We start from the raw sequence: 23,318 nt of genomic DNA, 5'->3' as shown, positions 1-23,318 counted from the left end.
AATTTTAATGAAATTATGCTTCTATAATTAAAACAACACCTAAATATAATAACCCTGCAAGTTTTAAATTTTAATTTCAATTACAAAATAAAATAACAAATAATAAAAATATTATTCATTTATGATAAATAAAATAATAATAATCCTACTGTAATATTAAATATTAATAACAATTTTGCTATAAATTTTTACTATACAAAATATACAAAATACAGGATACATTTCCCAATAAAATACTTGATAATAACAGCTATCATTGAACAGTAATGATGATGATTAATTAACGGGATATAGAAACTCAGTTGTCACAGGATATATTTAAAAAATAAATATAAAAATTATGTAATATATATATATTTTAACTAACGAATCGTGGCACAGGTATATTTAATACATTTTTTTTTTCTGTTTGTTATACTCGACAGCGTATATCGCGTAATCAGATATCATTGCGCCGCCGCTGCCGGTAAATCCGTTTGTAATAAAGCAAATCCTTTTTTTTTTTTGTTTTAAAATTATTTTTTTTAAAACCTTATTTATATCAATTTTTTTCAATTCATTTTTTTTTAATTTTTCTACTCTGTACTGTATCATATTTTTGTTTTTTATTTTACTTATTGTATTTGTATATTTTTTTTTTGAATTTAAATTGGAAACATATTAATATTTTTGTTGACGTATTGCTTTTTTTTATATTTTTATTTATCGATATTTTTTTATTACTATTTAAACGTTTGTATTTTTGTGTTATTCGAGAATTCTTTCCACTTTGTGAATCAGTGTTTATTTCCGCAAAGTAAATGCATATATTTTTTATTTTTATTATAGTATTTTTTATATTTCATTTTCAATATATCTCTGGTTTTTTATTTTTTAAAAATATATATATTTTTTTTTTACAACTAAATTTGATGTTTAAATGAAAAAATAAAAAATTATAGAGTTAATTTTATTGGCATTCTTTAAAGTGCCATGATCATAACAATGAAAATTTTAGTTCCAAAAATTTTTAACACTAAAATAAAATAAAAAAACGACTAAAATATTTTTAGAAAACATTTGTAATTAGTAGAAATTAATTTGTTAAGAAAATTAGAGCACGGTATTTGAGATATTTTAATATTGAATATTGGATAGAGAAAAGGGATGAAATTGTCAGCTTACTTAGTGACTTATACAATGCATTAATTGCCAGTCTAAATGAAAATTTAATTAATTTTTTCAAGTAATTTCTAAGATATAAAAATTCAAATTAAATATTTCTATGTTACTTTCACATCTTATAACTAAATTATTTAAAAAATTTACTTGTAAACAAGTAACACAAATACGAGTGTCATTAAATTCGAAAGAAAAAATATTTAGAGATAATAAGAAAATTTTAATTACAAACCACAAAAGTATTAAAGTAATCGGAATTCTTTTGGTGATGTATATCCTGTTTTTTAAATTTCATATCTTTTTATTTTTTTATATTTTTGTCTGACCATGTACAACACAGAGTTGATCACTACTTGTTACTAGGAAAGACTGTAACTTCGGTCCCTCTAAACTGGTCAGCTAAGAACATTAAAAACAGTATATGCTAACCATTAAAATATTTCATTATTATAACCTAAAAATAATTTTATTTTTATTTTCATAACTCTTCAATTTTTGATTTTTATTTCTTAATTATTTTTTTCTTTTTTAATTCAAAGATGAAAACGCGTCGCTTATACTGTCTCTCCTCTTGTATTTTTGTTTATATATTTTTCTTTTTATCTGCTACGATACTATTCAAACTGTCCCAAAGAATATTTAATTACTTTTTTCACTGGCTATAAATGTTAATTGCAAATGAAGTGGTAATAAGAATAGGGGTAAGATCTAAGAAAAGAGAGATAAAATAAGCGTTGAGTTGGCAGTAATTTTTATGAATGATACTTGACAAAATTGTTAGGGGTATACAGCTTTCTTTTTTAAAAATTTCGTTATCTCTATGTATTTAATAATGATAATAATAACAAGAGAAAAAAAAAATCAACTTAACCTCTTATACTTTTTGATACAATCCTTGATAAATGGTGTCTCCAACCGAGAAAAAAAAGGAAAAAAAAATATTAAAAAAAGGAAATGTATCGAAACAATTTAAGGGATGAACCATTGTGTCCCTCTTAAACTTGTTTTTCATTTTTTTTATTATTATTTTTTTGGAAGATCGTACCTTCAACTTGACACAAGTTTTTTTTCGCGGGAAATTGCAAAACACCGGAAAAAGGGCGTCTGCTGCCAACCAAAGATTGAAAGAACGGAATTTAATTAAGTAAAATTACTGTCGCCAAAAAGGCGAGAAGATGCTCTTTTTCTCTTAGCTTCAAGCTATACTATATACTTATAGCATTAAAGTATGTGCGGCTAAAAAAAGGTAACGATGCAAAAGACTTCTGTACAGAGTAAAAGAAGAAAAAAAAAAAAAAGATCAAGGGGGTTGGTACAGAAGGTTAGGTAATGATCTCATCCCTTGATAAAACAAAGTAATAGAAAGTAAACGAATTCGCGTTTGTGTCCACGAAAGTGTTAGCAATAGAAAGAGATAGAAAAAAAAAAAAAAAAAACAGGGTGATCCTTAAACGACTTTGTGCACAATTCAAAGTTTTTATTTTTTCTTCACCCTAAAAAGTTGCCTTGATGAATGAGATTTGATTGACGATGATAAAAGAAAGTGTCGTTATAAAAAAAGGATCATGTATATTTTAAAAATTTAAAAAAAAAAAAAATATACAAAATAAATAAAAGATAAAAAAATAAAAAACATTGTTGAATATTGGCATGGTTTTGAATTCGACCAATTTGTCGACACACATAATACCATTGTGAATATAAATAGGAAAATACACAAGAGATGTGTGTGAGTTTGTGTCGGCAAACTCGACAATCCGACTAAAGCCCTCGTGTGCGATAAGCGACCTGATAACACTCACCTCAATACCACCCTCTTTTCTCTCTCTTTCTCTCATTCACTAACACTGTGTTTTATCAAATCCCTCTTTGCCAAATCTAGCTTTGGAGTTTGGTCTAGCTAAAATACTCGCACGCGTATGTGATCGCTCTAAATTTTCCAAAGATTTTCTTTAAAATTATTACTGGACCTCTCTCTCTTTCTCTCTCTGTGTTTTCTCTGCAACAGATAGCGTTGACAGATTGGCAGAGAATTCTCTTGTTTGTTATTTCCCCTGGTTGTTTAGAGATTTACACTTTTGATACAACAAACGTTTACGCAATCGTATATATTTATTCTAAATGTAAAATTGGTTTTAGGATTTCTGGATTCTCTGGTGATTTACTTTTTCAAATGTGTTTTTTCTTTTTTTTTTTGTGGGATTTTTAAACAAGATATATCAATAATTTTATACGCAAAATTTTATTAAAATTGATCAGTAAATTCAGGTAAATTTTTTAGTTGAAATATATAAATTTTGTAAATCTCATTTTGTATATATTACTTTTGATTTGTAAAGTTAAAATTTGATACAGTATATCAAAAATCCCAAGTCATGTTTATTAAGGACATTCAATATTTATATAATATTTTTTTTAAACCCAAATATTTTAATAAAAGCATGGTTAAAGTTGACATTTATGAAGGCAATCTTGTCATCATACCTCAGATTTTTGTGAAAAATAAAAATGTAAGTGAGTTCAACTGAAAGATATTATGTTGCTCAAGTGACAAACGTTTGGGTTAAAATGTTATATAAATATAAATACTAAAATATTATACCTCGACCACTACGTGTGAATGAAAATATATATAAAATATATATAGGATAATTGTGTGTGTATGTGTAGTAATATGGTACATCATATGTCATATAGAAAAAGGTAATGGGTTGGGTTTAAAAGAATGAGACAGAGACAAAAGCAAAAGTCCACCACCCTATGTACCATAAACATCGGTGCTTAACCCACGTACATTTCTCAGATTCAATTCGTGTTTTCCAGCTGTAACTGCTGCTGTTTGTTTTAGCTACTTTTGTGGCTGTCTCGATGATATAGCTATTCCAACAGCAAAATGAAACGAGTTAGCTCAAATAAAATAAATACTATAAGGGGTTATATATGACCAAAAAAACAAAAAATAAAATAGAAAAAACCAAATAGCAATCTGCAAATTCTTGTGTACAAAAATATCATATATAATAAATATTTCAGAGAAAAAACAAAAACATTTTTAACGTTTTTTCGTGGCTTATTAATCTGACGCTAAAGCGATAAAGTGGTAGTTGCTCAGCACGCGACAATAATGCCCGATGAAAGCGATATACTACTTCATACAAATATATTAAAAATAATAAACGAAAATAACATGTATGATGGGGATAACAAGTGTGTTCATATTGTTATATATACAAGAGGGCTAAATCTTTTCATCATACAACAATTATATTTGATTTATTACAAACAAAAATTCCATAAAAATGACTCATACATATTGCAAATTCTTAAATTGAATATTTGTGTTAACTGCTGAATTTATTTTTGAGCTTTTAAAATTGTCAATATGTCAAATTGTTGATTGACATTTTGGTATATAGTAATTTTAAATTTCTACTAAATCTTTCAGTTGTTGAAAATATAATTAATAATTTATGGCTATCTTGAACATAGAGCTACAGATTGATTTTTATTTGTATAAATAATTTATTGATTTTTGTGTCATTGATATATACTGACTGATTGATAAAATATATTAAGAAAAAAATAATAATAAAATAATCAAAGGGCTATGATGAAATAGCAGCTTGTAATTTTGGTTATATTTTTATTAAAAAAAAAAGTTTGATTATGATTTAATGTTAATATTGTTGATTTTTTTGGTGAAGAATTTGGACACAGTCATTGTTAAAAGATGCAATATCACCATATACGTTATGACAAGAGTATAAGCCTCATATATTTTTTAAGGTTTGGGTTGGGGTAATATACATATATCTACAATTTTATATGTGTGTATTTTCTCTCCCCCGAATTTTTTATTTTATTTCTCTCTTTGAAAATTGGTAGGGCTCAACGAATACCATTGTATCGTTGTAAGCAATATGTATATGGATATAAGTTAGGTATATTTATATGAGAGTAGTTGTACTACCACGGTATACACATCAATCACCGACATTTTAATATCGGTCCATACTGTACAATACCACCAGCAAATTCCCCAACCATCTCTACCAACTATACACAACTACCTCTTGGACCCTCATTCGTTTTTCTTTTCAATCGGTTTTTTTTTTTTTTTTCATTATTATTCTTCTCTTATATCCTTTTTTGGCCAATTTTTTATGACAAATTCTTTTAATTTGTGATGGCTCTTGTGGTCATGGGTAAACCAACACTAGAGATGTCAAGTCAATGCTAACAATGAACCAATAAAAAGTTGGGAAATTCAAATTATATAGCGTTATAAAAATTAATTTATTACTAGTTTTTATATGGAGATTATACTTAAAGTATTTATTAGAGATGTTTTTTTTTTATAATTAAAAAATAAAATTATAATTTAAAAGTACCCGAAATTTATAAAAATATAAAATATATTTTATGAAAATTTTTTAAATATAATTAGTATTATTATATTTAAAAAAAAACTATGATTTTTTTTTTAATAAAAAAATTCTTTACAATTTTTTATACAGATTATTAAAAATATTTTCAAAAAAAAATAATAATAATTGAAAAATATCTGTCAAATAATGAATTTTAATTTTTTTTTTTAATAATAAAATTCATAATAAAAAAAAAATAAATTAATTAAAATTTTTAACTCATTTTATTAAATATATTTATTATAAATTTAAAAAAAAAAAAATAGTCAAAAAATACCTGTCAAATTACGAAAAAATAAAAAAATAAATTTTTCTAAAAATATATATTTTTAGAAAAAACAAATTTCATTTTTTTTTTAAATGCAAAAATTCATGAATAATAAATTTAGTAAAATTTCAAGTATATATTCTTGTAAAGTAAGCAATCTAAAAAAATCAAGTTGTTCATCCCTCTCAGTATTAGTACAGTATCAGGTAAAAGCTTGAGTGTAAAATTTCAAGTATCTACATGGATATAGACTATTCATTTCCCATTCCAATTTTTTATTTATTTTTTTTTATCATCGCCATCGTCATTTTCTATAAAATTCAAAGAGAGAGGGAGCGAGTCCAAGAGGGTTGATGTTTGTAAATGCTCTTATATATATTTGAACTACCTTTATACCAACACCAGTAGAAAAAAAAAAAAAAAGCAAAAAGCACCTCGTATTTTAAATTTCTTTGCATATGTATATTTTTACTTTTTTTTTTATTTTTATATCCCTCTAACCGTGTTTGAAAATTCGAGATGAAAAGAACACACGGTTCTCAGTTTAGCTGTTTCAACACATTGGGTATATAGATATATCACCCCTCATCTTCCAATTTATTTATTTTATTTTTTTTTTCACCCTTTTACACCAGTAAATTTAACATAAAGAAATCGATCTCGAGAATCATTTGAAACGGGTGTTATTTGTCGTATAACTTTTATTTATTTTTTTTGTTTCCCTCGAGAGAAACAAGAGGAATAAATAACTTTATACCTATATTTATATCACGTGTTTAGATGTCCCATATCTCGACAGGCACAAGACAAGTGCCAACAGGCAATTTTACATATTTTTTTTTTTTTTTTTCACCCATAAATATGGCCACTTTATTTTTGTCATTTTGTTTTATTATAAGCAATTAATCTTGTGTCTATTTTTCCACGTCAAAATTACAAAAATAAATATAAATCTATTATTTATTTTTCAACTATTATTTAAAATAATATTTTTTAAAAAAAAGATAAATCAACTAACGCGTGTGTCTCATCAAACGAATATTATAGCAATCAGATATAATCAAATTTCATGAGTGCAAGATATATATATAGAATTTATCCTCCCTATGTTAAATCAACTTTCACCCTCTCATTTTCTTTCTCTCTCTGTTAATATTCTTGCGCTGCATTTTGGGTAGGTTTGCGGGGATTTAATTTTCCTAGTGGGCCATTTTGATGTCGACTGGAGAAAGGGGATTCAAATGGCTGTTGAAATGACTGAAATATTATTTTATTTACCGTTAAACTCATTGCTTTATATATATAAATTTGTTATGAATTAATAAAAGACAAGTATAGCGTTGTCAACATATGGATCCCATTTACAGCTTCAATATTGTATGTTCACATTAACATTCACAAATAGACTAATATCAATATCTATTTTTTTAAAATAACAAAAATCACATAATCATTTTATTTTTCAAGCAAATTTATATTAATGTTGAACTTTTTTTTAAACGTTTATTTGTGTATCATTGCCTGCATATATAGAGAGACAGATTCATACAAAGCTATCGGATTTATGTATCGAAATATACACTCGCGTGTATATAGAATTTTTTTTTTTCATTTTAAATTCATTTTTTTATATCATCGAGTGTTGGAAACTCTCTATGTCCCAATGATCGACCTCCCACAGGAATATAAACGCGACTTCGAAGCTTCGACTGATTCATATCCACTGTGATGTTTTGAACTGTACGCATCATTGGCTTTTATATCAGTCAAATAAAAAAGTCTATTTATTTTTTGACAAATTAATAACAAACAACAAAATATATATTCATCACTGATAACTGAACGTTGACATTGATGCTCAGTTTATTTTTAGGCATGCTCGAAAATATTCAAAATAATTGCTCGTATTTTTGGATTACATTGTTCTTGTTTAAAAAAAAAAAAAAAAAAATCTGGATTTATACACAAGGGAAGAGTTATACAGAATTTAATAAATTTGCAAGGATTTATAATTTTCTATTGACATTTTCTGTTATTTTAATTACTAATAATATTCTTTGAGTCAAAATAAATAAGCGAAAAAATTTATTAGAATAAAGAAAAAGACTGTGCACAGTGTTAAATATACAGTGTGAAAAATTTGAAGAATAAAAAGTGGATGGTTGATGATACTATACAAGCTTGTGTAAACGATATTCTGATATTACCATAGGCAAACTCTTGGCTTGTCTGAACACTCTGCTGTATAGTCAAGAAAAATGAATAAAATTAAATACATTTAAAAGTCCATGGATATTAAAACTCATTGGTAAAAGCTTGACAGTTTGTTCAAGAGGTGTATAATATTAAAATGCGTATAAAAAATTTTTTGTTTGAGCTGTATATGTATAAATTTTATAGTAAAAAATTTATTTCAAAAAAATAAGTAAATTTTTTAGAATACATTGTAAAATAATTTGACGTGTTTATGAAGAATACTCAAGTATAAGTCAAAATGCGGACAAGCAGTTGGTTTTTGAACAGACGGTGATATAGAATGAGAAGTTTAAATGGCTTGTCCGTATGTTGCATCTATCCCTTCTCGTATTTCGTGGCAACTCAAAACTACAACCCCTTTTCACCCTACATTAGCCTCGCGAGCTTTAAACGCACCCACCGTGCAACCGCTTACGGGATATAACGTCGAGTCATATATATATACATAACCAACTCGCGTTATTCAATTTTATTACACGTCGATATTAATTCATTTATGCTTCACGTCCGTTCGTACAATCTATTATTATATTTACGTTCTTGTGCACGTACTAAAGTCACAATTTAAATATAGACATGTTCATATTATAAACTATTTACCCAAATAAAATAAAAAAAATAAATACCAAATTATAAATTGAATCTTTTAATTACAATTTAATTTATATCTTAAGATTTATGTCAATATTTTCATCCGGAAATTTTGTTGATATTTAATTAAAATTATCATATCAAGTTCAAGGAAATATGTAATTATTTAAAACTCATAAAATACTTTGTAAATAATTATAGAAAAAATTATTTTATGAGATTTAAAAATGGTTTTTTATATGAAATCATGTCATAATTTTTACCCTCCTCTTATGATTCTCTTTAACTGTTTCAACTTAAATTCCTAGCTTGACACTCAAGTATTTTCTTGACGTCTCGAGTTTCTTCCCTTCTTGTAAGTGATACTCAGTGAGTGTCTCTCAGGCAAGCCTTACGATCTAACAAAACTTGTGTCGATTTGTCGCATCTGTGCTTCGTCTCCCAAGCAACTTCCGCTTAAATCACTCAGTAAGTATAGTTGGTTATATAAACTATATATATATGAGTACTAATACTCTAGTCTTATTCAAGTATAAGCACGTTGTTTTTGATGCCTTGTGGCTCACGTGCTATCATCAAAATAAAGACGGAAATATTGTACATATAATAAAGCAAGATAAAGACACAAAATGAAATATTATGAAAAGTCACACACACACACGAGAACATGTAGCCATTTTGGGTGGGTATAAGTTGGAACACTTTATTGCAATTTATCCAAAGACCACAACTTCACAAGTCAAACTTACTTTGAGAATTTTGGTGATCAACTGGCAAAAGGTCGGCCATTATGAATGACGTAGCAAGAAATTTCAGATTTTTTTTTTTTTTTTCTTATATTACATGTGATTAGTAAAACAAAAAAGACAAAATCATGCTGGACCAACTGACCTATGTGATTAATACACAGCTGTGTTGCTATAGCAGTGTCCAATCTTTTTGTCATCATTCGCTTCAATCATCTTTGTTCGCATTCGAATTAAAAAAAAAAAATAGAAAAAAAACTTTTAACACAAAAATACTACGTCATTGAGGTGCTTTTTTCTATGATTTATTTTCAAAATAATTAAATGAAAATATCAATTTTATGTGTGGGTTTGTTTGGCTATATGGATTTTATCTTTTTTGGAAAAAAAAGGGATTCGTCTGAACGTTTAACGAAACGGAAGTTGCAACTCCCTGAGGGTGTACTGAAGCGCCAAAACTCCTTCAGATTTGAGCTTAAAAATACGCAATCTTGGTAGTACGTCAGGCTGAAAAATTGAAATACGCGTACGAAACTTTTACGAAGCTTTTAAATATATTTTTTTTTTATTTTATTCTACTAAAAAATTTCTGTAATACTTTTTTTTTTTTTTTGCAACATACTTTGCTCACATTTTAGAATCTTGTCATCCCCTTTGATATATAGTTTGGCTATAATCATTTAATTTAACCACAGCCACTGAATATCTCATCTCACAAAATCCACCTCAACAAGAAATAAACATAACACATTTTATTTTTCATTAATTGTTAATGCAAAATAAAAAAGTGCATTTAATTTACATAATTTTGTTAAATTTGATATTTAAATTTTTAAAACAATTTTAGAATAAATAAATAAAAAAATTATTGTACTTTTAAAATGGCAAATTAAAGAATGCAAAATTTGATATTATTTTATTTTTTTTTTAATATTAAAATTGAAGATTTAAGGAGCGGGAAAAAAAATACAATATTTTTGACAATAGTCTGATGAGAAAGGAGGATCTTGTTTATTTTTTTTTTTTGTTGATATTTTGACGTGTACAGGATAAAAGGGAAAGAAATAAAGTAAAAAATCCAAACAATAAGATGGAAAATCTTGACGACACTTTGGATGCAAACTATATACGAATGATATCGGTTATTGAATCGTTAAGCTTCGCGAGCAAGTGAGATGATATCCAACGAATAAAAAGATCTGCATAAGCAAGCTCATTTTATATTTTTCTTTTGACCCCACACACAATAAATGCAAACACAAAAAAGAAGTGGAAGTTAGACAGAGTATAGTCAAGCTTTCAAATAAAAAAACAAGTGCAAATAATATTTTGAGACGTTAAAATGTGTCAAGCGGCTGATCCCAGCTGACATTTGAATATATACACGGGGTTGAGAAGTAAAAAAAAGAAAAGAGAGGGATGTTTTTACCCCGGGGGGTTGAAAATACGTTCAATGTGAGGGTGCTGAATCTACCATAATATCCATAAAGCCCACTGTGAATCCGTCATTCTCTTTGCACCAATAAAAAAATGAAAAATACATATTACAAAATAAATAAATACATAAAATTTTCTTTTCAATAAATTGGATTTTATATTTACACAGTTATAAAAACCAAAAAAATAAAAATATATATCCAATTAACATCCACAAAAAAAAAAAACCATAATATTCATTATTAAAAAAAATTTATTAAATGATTTATTAAAAAATATTTAAAAAGAATTTTACAAAAAAAAAAACCTATATTACAATCTTTTGTATGAGTTTGATAAAAATATAAAAAAAAATTTCAAGAAAAAAGAGCAGTATAAGTTTACAACATCGACCAACATGACGATTAAGTGCAAGATTTAACGATCGATGAAACTTACGACCTGGACTGAAAGACCGACGGCTAATGGCGAGTGGTCCATTCATTTTCTACCTTTATATATTTCTTTGGCTACTTCCAAGTTCCAACTCCCATGTCTATTCACCTCTTTCCACCCTCTCTTGTATTTTTTAAATATATTTTTACTTCGTCTGGATCTTCATAGTCTTGAAAATCAACATTCAAGAATATTATAAAAAATAAAAAAAATAAAAAAAATTAGCACATCTAGGAACTTGGATGATGATTATCACTGTATGTTTAAATTTATACATTTGTGTATAAATTTTGTTGTTAATAGACTTCTTAAATCCGAGTCAATTCATTTACGACTTTGGAATTTATTTATTTTTTTTTTTTAAGAGTGTTACTACTATCATCTTCAATTGATGACTATAAAATTGTATATATATTTTTTTTCATTTTTAATCTTGCCATAAGTTAACTGACATAAAAAGTCCGTTTGTTGAAGTAATGAAATTTCAAATGTACTCAGTCCTGCAACAAAATGTTTAAAAAATTTTTTTATTTTTTAATTTATGTTTGAGTATAAATAAAAAAAAAAATTGATATTTATAATTAATTCCAAGATAGTCAAGAGAGTTACTTTGTAATATTAAAAGTGTAGGGGCATGCAAATTTAAAACTTTGTTGTATATATACAGTCGCATGTGTGCTTGTCATTTGACAGCGTGAGATGTGGTCCGTCAAAAGATCGTAAAACTCTACAAGGCCAGATCGTTTGGGACTCTTTTCATGCTTAAAAATATAAAAATATAAAATATATAAAATAAAAAGAACGGACGCTATGCACTACCTTGACTCGGACTTGAATTTTTTTTTTTTTAATCGCATAATAAAAAATAAATAAAAAATTTTAAATTGTTAAATAAAAAAAATATATTTAAATAAAAAAAAAAATTTTTTTTATTCCATCAGTGGGTATTCGGTAAAATATCATAATAAATTTTGATACTTTTTGGAGTCTCGATCACTTTTGAGACCATAATAACTCGGTTGCATCGTTCAATTAAGGATTTTTTTTTTTTAAAAAACATAAATTATTTGTCGATTGATTCAACATTTATACTTAAAAAATTTACAATGTACATTTGTTGCAAACGACCGGTATATTATTATCGATCCATTTTATTGATCCACTTTACTTTTTGCACATTTGACTCAATTTTATTATAAAAAAAATATATTTATTTTGATTACAAGTCTGTTTTATTATGTCATAATTTTTATTTGTAATTTTTTTTAATAAAATGTATTAAATATAGGTAAATTTAATTTTTTTTATTAGCAATATTATTTTATAACTAGTTTTTTTTCTTTGAAAATATATTTTTACATTTATTTTATTCAATGAAAATTGCGACATTTGAATTTTATTGATAGATCGTAAACGACATCTTGGTGTATTATTAATTCTGGAATATGAAAGCTCCGATATGATCAAATGATAACGGTTTAAAATTTTGTAGATCTAGTTTTTTTTTTAATTTTATTAGTTCATTAATATCGAGATTCATTTGAACTGCAACAAACTTGATGAAATTGTAAATAAAATTTAAATAACTTTATTAATAAATAAAAAATGTATAAATAAAATTGACATAATCTAAAATTTACAGCATATCTCATTATAAAAAAATATTTATGAATTTAATATCTCTAAAAGTCATAAACGTAAAATATTTCCAACAACTCAACCAACGGTTTTTTTTATTCCTCAATAAACAAAAAAATAGTCAAGAAACATTTCAAAGTATCAATAAAAAATGCAGATAAATTTTCCATCAATTGACTGATAATTACTGTATCATTTTAATGAAAATAATTTATTAAATTTCGAGATAATAATATTTTTTATTTTCCAATAAAAATAATTACCATTTACCATGGAAAATTTTTTAATTACATTTAAATTAACGTCTCAGTTGAAAAATGATTTAAATGAACAACAGAAAAAATTTAAATTTCCCGCAAAGTTTCAGCATGTGTTGACGAAAAAAAAAAAAAAATTTATATATATTTTTTAACAAAAAAAATCCTTGGTAAAATTTTGGTTGAACTCACAAAACATGATGACCAAATCCACACATATATTATCTAAAATAAATGCTTTGCAAACACATAGTCAACTATAACTGAAAGCATATCTTTCTCTATTATAATATATATACAATCTCACACACTCTTGTCACCCTGGTCGACTGGATATAATTTATCCCGTTATGCTAATCGAAACGATTTGTCTAAATTAAAAGGCGCTCGGGTTGATCCGTGGTCAGGCTCCCAGTTTTAGCTTATTGTCCATCCTTCTCTCAACATGATAATACATCTACAAACCATCTACACAATCACAAAAACCTATATACAATAAAAACACTAATACATCCACCAAAATATTATATATATCTCCGCATGATAACGCGTTGAAAAGCTAAACAAAGCCCTTGAATTTTCTCCATGTAAAAAATGTAAAATTTCATTTGCATATTTCACAGAGAAATATTATATAAATTATCAAACAAAAAAGGAAGATGATGATTGTATGTGTTATCACGTTAAACCCCTCGCGGATGATGAGACCTTTATTTTATTTTATTATTGCGTTCATGGACATTCGAAAAATATTATATTTGTTTCGATAAAAAAAAAAACAAATATAAGAAAAAGTGGAATGATATCACATATGTGCGGATTTGTTTCTTTACGCTTTACTTTGGCCACAATGGATTTACTTAAACCCCCACACAAACTTACTCTTCTTATTTTTATTTTTTTATTTTTTCAAATGGTCAGCCTCAAATCCCATCTTTCTACGCGTCTCGACTGCCAAATGACTTTTTTTTTTTTTTTTTTATATAATATGTTTTTTCTTTTGTTCTTTAATATTATTTCCGCAAATTTTTACCACACAATATTTTTTATATTTATATAACTTCTTTTTATCTTTAACACTTTGACGTTTTTCAATATTCATGTTATTATGGATGGCAAGAGAGAGGAGGAGAGAGGTAGAGAAAGAAATAGTTGATGGACGCTCTAGGCAGTATATTTTAGGGGATGAAATTCTCGTACGAGGAAACAGACACGATTGGATATTATCAGTGTTATCATACCCGCATGAACGCGTATCTTTTGGACCTCGGAATTGAGCTGCAACATCATTTTTTTTTTTAAATGAGATTTAGCAAAGAATATATTTTTTTTTTAAAAAACGATTTAATGCTGGTTGAGGTAAATTGAGAGGGTTGAAATGAATAAAAACATTTGAAATAATAAAAATAAAAAAATGTTAAATTTTAAGATAAGTGTATAAGAAACACTTGTCGGTTTCTTGATTGTGGAATCGACGACAAGCATGAGGTGAGATGGAGGTCTGGAGGATACATATATTTATATCCACGCAACTTAAGCCATATAAATCTGACCATCTTACCACCGGCATAAGTCTAAGGATTATTTTGAAGCCGCAAAATGTCTCACGTATATATATATACAGTATCTCTCAGCACTTTGTATATTTTTGTGTGTTGAGTGAGATAAAAAATTTACAGTCAAATGAAATACACGACCATTCATCTCATCATCATCCTTGTATATCCATATATATATTTTTTTTAGCAATGGTAATTTACACAACCAACAATTTTATTTATTTATTTATATATTTTTTATTTTATTTGCCTGTAGATTTATCTGGTTATCCGATTAAAATGTTAAAACGACAAAAGCTTCCAGTCTTACAAAAACATATACAACTTGTTCACTTTTATTCGCAAAATAAAAATAAAAAAATAAAATTTTTATTAACAAATAAATATAAATATAAAATTTAGTATTTAAATTTTAGATTAAAAAATATTTTTATTTATAATAATTTTAGTTAACCATGCAAAGGTTCTTTAATAATTTTTTTTTTTTTTTTTGATAAAAATATGTTTTTTCTTCCCTAAACGTGTAAAACTAGCATTTAGTATTCAACCAGAGAACAGCAAGCTAAAGTAGATGGAAAAAAAGATTGTGAGGTGGCTCTCGAAATATATATCTATAGAGTGAGAAGAGAAGACATTGCGTGGGGTGAGAGAACAGGATACAGGTTTCCCGGGGGCGGCTGATGAGGTATTGATGATAGGATCGCGTCAACACCAGCTGAGCCAATTACATGCCTAAATCTCTACTCTCACCTCTTCGTATATATAATCTGTATATATATATTGATAATATATATAAATCGCTAGCTGCTACTATGCAAGCCGCACGCGCCTCACGGCTAAACTAGGAAAAGCCCTGGTCAATTGATGCTCGCTCTCTATCCGCTTGACACATAACCGATCAATCTATCAAAATATACTTTCATCGATATACAAAAAAAAAATATTGCATATATAAACTGAATTATTATTACTCGATAAATTGACCACACCAAAAATTTCTATATACCTATAAAAAAAAAAATTTCCCGCATACAAAAATACAAAATAAAAAGAGCAAAAAATATGAAGATAATTTACAAAAAAAAAAAATATCATAAGATAGGTTGAATTTGGTGTGAAAGGCCGGGACCATTTGTCCCAAAACGGAAGCTCATATTTGTGTGTATGTGTATTCGCTTACTGAGTCGGTTGCGAATAACAAAGTACCCGGAGAATAACAAACGCGTGCGGCTACATTGAAATGGCCCGCAAACCGTATCTCATATACCTTATGCTTCATATAGTAATATGTATAAAAGAAAAAATAAAAAAGAGACTATATATTTATGAAGAAAAATAAAATAAAATAATATTTTTTCTCATGGAAAATCGCCTTTCAAATCTCGCGTGAAAATTACCCCATTGTTTGGTTGCCCTATACCAATGCGATCAACTAAATTTACTCATTCTATCCAACATGTAGTTTACAACTTTTATTCAACATATGTGTATGTTTTAGTCAGATAAGTACCTTATACATATATCTGTTAAAAAAAACTAACGTAATATTTGTATGTAGCCGCAAATAAATCATCCCTGCAATACGCAACAGAATATAGTTTTATATAATCGGCTTTTTGTGTTTTACCTTTTTATATATATTTAACATATTTTTTATTTTTCTGTATCTATTGTATTGTCCTATCTTTTTATACAACTCTATACTATCTGCTCAATTTATTTTCAAGACGTTTGAAAATTCGTGACATGTGGAAAATAGGGATTTTAGTTGGAAACCCTAAAAAACTCTGTTATTCTTACGCCTCCATTGGCAAGTATTCACATTTTTTTTCCAACTCATTCACACCGAAAAATAAATAAAAAAAAAAAAAGGTTAATCTATATATAAGTACAGAATAAAAAATATTATATAAATATATTGATATTTCATATATTTTTTGGTGTATAAATATGAATAATAACAAAAAAAAAAAAATACTAAATATTAAATATAAAAAAATACAAATAAATAACTAAAGTAAAAAACTGTTGTATAAAAATTTTGTTGGTAATTTTTCATGTTGATACAAAAAAAGAACATAAAAAAGGTTTAGATTTTTGTAAATATTGGTGGTTGAGTAAAATATTTGATGAAGGGAGTATGAGAAAGTGAGGTGAGATGAAAACACGTTGCTCTTGATTTTGCTTGGTTGACTCGAGAGGGGCATTATCAGGGGTTATCAGTGTTGAACGAAAGGGTTAAAAGGAAGAAGGAAGGGAGGTTTATGATAGAGGTTGCAAAGAGGTAAATGTGTGTGTTCGTGAGTGTGCCATATGTTACACAGTATGTTTGACACTCTCTCCAACTGGACAGCAATGGTACTTTTATATTCCACTCATATTGATTATCTATCTTGCTCTAATTTACCATTTATCTTTGTCGATATGATGCTGATCATCAGCATAGTATATGAGTCACGTAAATATGTTGTTTTGTGTGTATATATATAGACACAACATCTGACCATCAGCCCCATCACTGTCACACTCTCTCTTTCTCTTTCTATCTACACTCATAATCGATATATTATTATATACACCATCAACTATCTCCATATTTTACATCACAAAATTATATTTTGTGGACAAACGATGAATATTTGGTTTTAAATTAATTTTTTTTTTGATTTTTTCAATGTCTCATTTGAAGTACTCGTTGATTTATTGAGCAAGTATTTTATTATTAATTATTTAACAGTAATTATTTTTAATTTTGACATGTTATAAAATTCTATTTGATCTATATTATATTTAATCAATCAATTTTATATTTTTTTATTTTCCTTTGTAAAGTTTTTTTAATTTGTTTGATGGGTTAAATCGTTCATCAATTAATGATTTTTGTTTTTAAATTTAATTTATACTTTTATCTATTTTTTTTTTTTATTTTTTCATTTAGGGTTATTAATGACTCCTCGAAATGAAACACAATGTCAACTGACACAGAGATGACAGAGTTATTTGTTAGTTGAATCACGTATGATATTGGTAAACTTGTTGTCACCGCAATTTACAAATACCTGTAGAATAACATACTGTATATATGTATGTGCAAGTATAGTTTATATAGGATTTAGAGATATAGATAACACAAATGTTGGTATATTACTGCGTGACATTAATTTACAATCTTGAACGACCGTTAACGATAACACAAACGACAAATACCATATGTTCAGGCTGACCAATATTTTTTATTATTACACATAAATTATTTATAATTGTTTATATAAAAATATTTGACTTAAAAACTAATCAATTAGTATATTTAAAATATTTTTAATTAAATTTATTATAAATTTTATTTCAATTAAACATTTTTAGTCAATTTTTTTTCAATAAATTATCAAGCAGTTGTTAATTATACATCAATGAAATTTATTTTTAACAACATTTATATTACGCGAATATCCAAAATCCAAATTCATAAACTTGAGGTGTATTTTTAAATTTAAAATAATTTAATTGATCAGTTGTTATATTTTTATAAATGCTTGCTTGATAAATCAATGCACTTATTCTAATTATCATTTTGACTAATTATTTTTATTCAATTTTAGTAGGGACTTGAAAGTATAATTTAATTGAATGTAATTTATTGATTTTAGGATATTTTTAGATATATAATTTTGTTTATTAAATTTTATAATATTAAAAAAACTTCAAGTAAAATTTTATATAGATATAAATGAAGGATTAAATTAAATTGTATATATAAAGACGTAAATATATATCATTACAATAAAAGTGTAGAGTCACGTAGGATAGTTGTAAATAACGAGATCAGTCACTGATCTTTTGAATTGAATATTACACAAGATTTTTTCAAATATACATTTGCTGACTCTTTTTGATGGTCAAAGAGCTTTTTTTTATCTTCAGTTGTAAACTCGACCAGCCACCGAAGAATGTTTGTGATAATTTATGCTCCCAATCGAATGACTCCAATTGCCCATGTGTGTATGTGTGTGTGTGTGTGTGTGTGTACACAAGAAGAGTAAAATAACAGAGAAAAAAATACATAAAAAAATGTTTATCAAATAAAAGAAACAGGACTAACATCAGCTGAGAAGAAGGATAAAAAAAAATGTTGAATATAAAAAAGATGAAAATAAAAAAAACTGTATAGTTGAGAATATTCGATTTCCTGGGAACGCATGGTGCGTATAAAAATTGCATTAAAAAAAAAAACACCCAGCAAAAAAAGATGAAGAAGAAACAGAAAAATAAGGAACCAATAAAATTGAGTGCATCATGAAAAACGTGCAAAGGATATACCCGCGCCCTAAACAACAATTTACAACTGACTCAATCCTCAATGATCCAACATACACAAACAATGTTTGTTAAACAAAAAAAAAAGGCTAAATATTTTTTTATAGTATAAATATAAATATTGAGAATATACAAGATACTTGTTGTACATAACCTGATGCATTTGCACAATGTTATTTACGCATTAACCACAAGCACTGAAAAGTAAATTTTACAGATGACATTTATATTCGTCAACGGGGAACGATATGAGGCATAAATAACCTCAGCGGTAAACCTCAAAACCCATTTTACACTTTATCCATACCGAGTGTTGAACGCTCCTTTTATTTTTTTTTTTTTTAACATTCATTTGGACTTTAAAACATTATCATTATCTCTTGATCTTTAAATATCACAACACTATCTTTTATATCGAAAGAAAAATAAATAAAAATCAATACTAGCTATATAAAAGAGTAAAAAAAATTAAAGTTAAAAATATCAGCTTCAATTGAAACATTCATTGAATAATCATTATTATAAAACTAAAACAAAAATTATTAATGAAATTTCATTATTGGTAAATATAAAATGTTAATTATTGAATCATCTAAAAATAAAATAAACTCATTCATTATGAATCCTGTTGAATCCTGTTGAATAATCAAAGAAAAAAGTCACAAAAATATCAAGATAATAATAAATCATTTAAATCGCTTTGAGATAATTATTTATTATGTTTTATTTTAATTCATTCTGACATTTTCTCGGCTATAATTGGTAATAATGATGAATTATGATGATGATGATAAATGTATTTGCGATTATTGGTAAGTGGTCCATGTGTGATAGAATAGCCAGATTCAAGGACAACAAGAGAAGTCACACTTGGAGACACATGTGAGAATAGTAAAGCCTCCTTAAGTCCGTAACTCTCAAGTGATTTGTGTCCTTTCGTTGGTGGAGCTCCCTGTATATATGATACTGGAAATAGTTGGCTGGTTTCTCTCATCTCTTGATTCAGTTCCTCAAGCTAAACACACACACACACAAACACCAATTTAAATACATATACAATTATCAACACATAGATTTATATATATATATCAAGTCTGTGTGTCATTGCCAAGTCCTGAATACCGTTGCCTACCGAGCAATTAACAAGTTCCCCCTCGAGGGCTAATCCCGCTAATCCCTTGACTGATGCCTCGTTCTCCCCCCTCCCTCCCCCTTGCCTCCCTCTTTACACCATTACTTTTCTCTCATTCAAACTAATTTATCCCACTCTATCATTAAACACGTCGAATACCTTGTAATTCGTCTTGTGTCCATGACCCCAAAATTTATATATCTTTTCAAAACCAGTAGTTTACTAATTTATATATTTATCTAAGCTGCTGTTTTTATAACAACCAACAAAATCACTTGTATAAAATTTTATTTTATTATTGGGTTTATATTTTTTCTTTTAATTTTCAATTTTCATTGATTTTTTATTAGTTGATGAGGTTAGACATAGCTATTAGCCAGTGTGTGTCCGTTTAATTACCATCAAAATTCAATTAGACACTAATGGCCTGTTAGCTTATCGATACTTGATCAAAAATTAGTTGAAAGTAATTTAATCTATGCGAAATATTTCTAGGAAATTTTGGAAATTATTTATTTCATTATTTATTTAGATTTTTTTATTCATTTTTTTCTATGAGTTATTATAATATTTTTTAATTTGATTAAACTGATGGGTATTATTTTAACATCATTATTTTACACGCGGAATATCACGTTGTTCATATAAAGATATATATATAAAATAATTTGTATATATTGATACATGCTTTTATCTCTTTTTAATATTTTCATCGTCAAAAAATAACGATATACTCTCTTTGTGTATATTTACCATCAATTCAATCGTCCACGTGGCAAATCCATGTGACAATAAATTCAATCAAAAATTAAATCTCTAAACGACATACAAAAATTTATATAAAAAACTATATCAAAGTTCCAAAAAAAAAAAAAAAATCTACCAAGCTAATTTCAATCATCTGCGTTTTTAAATATAAAAAATATTTTATTAACACCCTTACCTTAGCACTAACAGCCCCCTTGTTACACATTATTGAAACTAACCCCAAGATATTAAGAACCAAAATCAAATGGTCCTGAAATTCCATTAGGGTAATTGACACAACTTGAATGATAAAAAAAAATAAAAAAAAAAACAACGTCAAACATATATATAAACCTCCTCCCTGCCCCCCATTTGCCCCCCCCCCCCCTTGAAAATTTTATGCCCTCTGCTTACCATTCTCGGCATGTCGGTGGTCTTGTCACCTATTACAACCCTATACAATTTACCCAGGGCTCCATTGCAACCTATTATGTCACATTTCGTTCCAACTACCAATACAAATACGTTTTTTTTTTTTTTTTTTCACCCTACTTCCTCCTCCTCTATCCCTTGACTGTATCTATCTATCTTTTTTTTTTTTTTTTCTTCTTTACCACTTCCGATTCAAATATACATGATATAGGTATATTGTATATCCACATGTACATGAAAAATAAAAATGATAAATCAAACTTTTCAAGCTATTCGCTTTTGTCATGATCACCCCATCGTTGAAATATATATACATCGAGTTCAAGTTGTATCTTCTCTATATCCCTCTTTTATCATTTTTTATTTTATATTATTTTTTTTAATCGTCCTTGTCATTTTTTTTTTTTTTTTACACTATCCCATGTGTGTTTTTTTTTCCCTAACTTGTTTTTGGGGAGAATTTTCAATGTGTGTCTATGATTTTAACGATAAAAAGTAAGACCAATTGAAAAGTGTTTGTGTACACAGTAGTTTTAAATAATTGTACGTACTAGATTTGACAAATATATATAAGAAAAAATAAATTAAAATTGTTGACTTGTTGTTTTTTAAATTGAATTGTTTTATGTGTTTGTGTTGATATTTATTTATTTATTTTAATGATGGTGTACGTGTAATTATATTTGAAAAATATATTATTAACAATTTTAAAAATTATTGTACATCAGATAACTGATAAATATATTATAGGCGTGTTACCATGAGCGTATATTAAAACTGAGTGGTAAATGATAATGAAAAGTATATCTACATCATGAGGATATCTTAATACATTCACATAAGAATGGTGGCTGTATGCTATTAAGACATTCACAAGAGATATATATATACAATAAAAGAAGAGTAAAATAAAAAATAATAAAAAGAAGCTTCTAAAAGAAAGATTAAAAATAAATATGAATATTTGAGGTTTAGAGTGAGAAAAATAATAAAAAAAAACAAAAACTATACAAGAGAAAGAAAAAAAAAAAAAAGAGTTAAGAGTGAGATGAAATGAAAGAATAAGAGTGTTGTGTAGAAAAGACATTGAAGATAAAAGAGATGAGAAAAGATGAGAGAAACAAAAATATATATAAATGTGAGTGAGAAAATATTTGAAACAGCGAGTTAAAGATATAAGCGGTATAATACCATTAAAATGAAAAATGACATTCTCACTGACTACCCTGCTGTGCTTGGCATCACTTGCTTCGTTTCGGTAGTTACATGTACGCGCAGTAATACAACCTCACCCCAAAATATTAAGAGAATAAAAAAAAAAAAAAACAAACATTATATATATTTTAACTATCCCTTCTTTTTTTTTTTTTAACAACTAAAACTACCCCAAATTTAACAATCAAAACTCCACCCTCTGTCCCATCCAACTTTTGGAATTATAGGTGATTTTTAAAATCTGTTAAACAACCCAACCTCGAGACCACATTTGCTAACCCCACACTTTTTTATTTTTTATTTGCTCTTTTTTTTTTATTTTTTTTATTTTTTTTTCGATCCCCTCTAGAGCACACAATGTTCTCCAGACACCTATCTGTTTCGCTTATGTAGCTTTGTCTACATGTATTTATCTCGAGGGGTTGTCTTGTTACACTTATATATATTTTACCCTCTTTTTTGACTTTTATACAAAATGTGTAGAAGGTTTCTCACTTTACCGCGATGCTTAGCACCTTGTTATTTATTTTTTCTTTTAAATATCTCTCTTTTCTCTCCCTGATCATTTTTTTTATTTTCCAATTGTTTTTTCTGTAGCAATTTTCTACTGATTTTGTTTTAAGATTTCTCTGGATTTTTATGGAAATTTCGATTATTTAAAAACACCAGAGAAATATTTTTACAAGTAATTTTTAGTGGGTTA

General features: G+C 26.8%; 1 protein-coding gene across 3 annotated transcripts in view; it reads left to right on the top strand.

The window, feature by feature from the left end:
* Window positions 1-23,318, top strand: part of LOC122857648 (E3 ubiquitin-protein ligase Rnf220-like) — a 57,221-nt gene that overhangs the window by 15,226 nt on the left and 18,677 nt on the right. The gene's annotated exons all lie outside the window — the stretch shown is intronic.

The sequence above is a fragment of the Aphidius gifuensis genome, linkage group LG5 (assembly GCF_014905175.1).
Source record: "Aphidius gifuensis isolate YNYX2018 linkage group LG5, ASM1490517v1, whole genome shotgun sequence".
Taxonomy (NCBI): domain Eukaryota; kingdom Metazoa; phylum Arthropoda; class Insecta; order Hymenoptera; family Braconidae; genus Aphidius; species Aphidius gifuensis.
The sequence above is the reverse complement of the archived record's forward strand: the minus strand, read 5'-3'. Positions and strand labels throughout refer to the sequence as shown.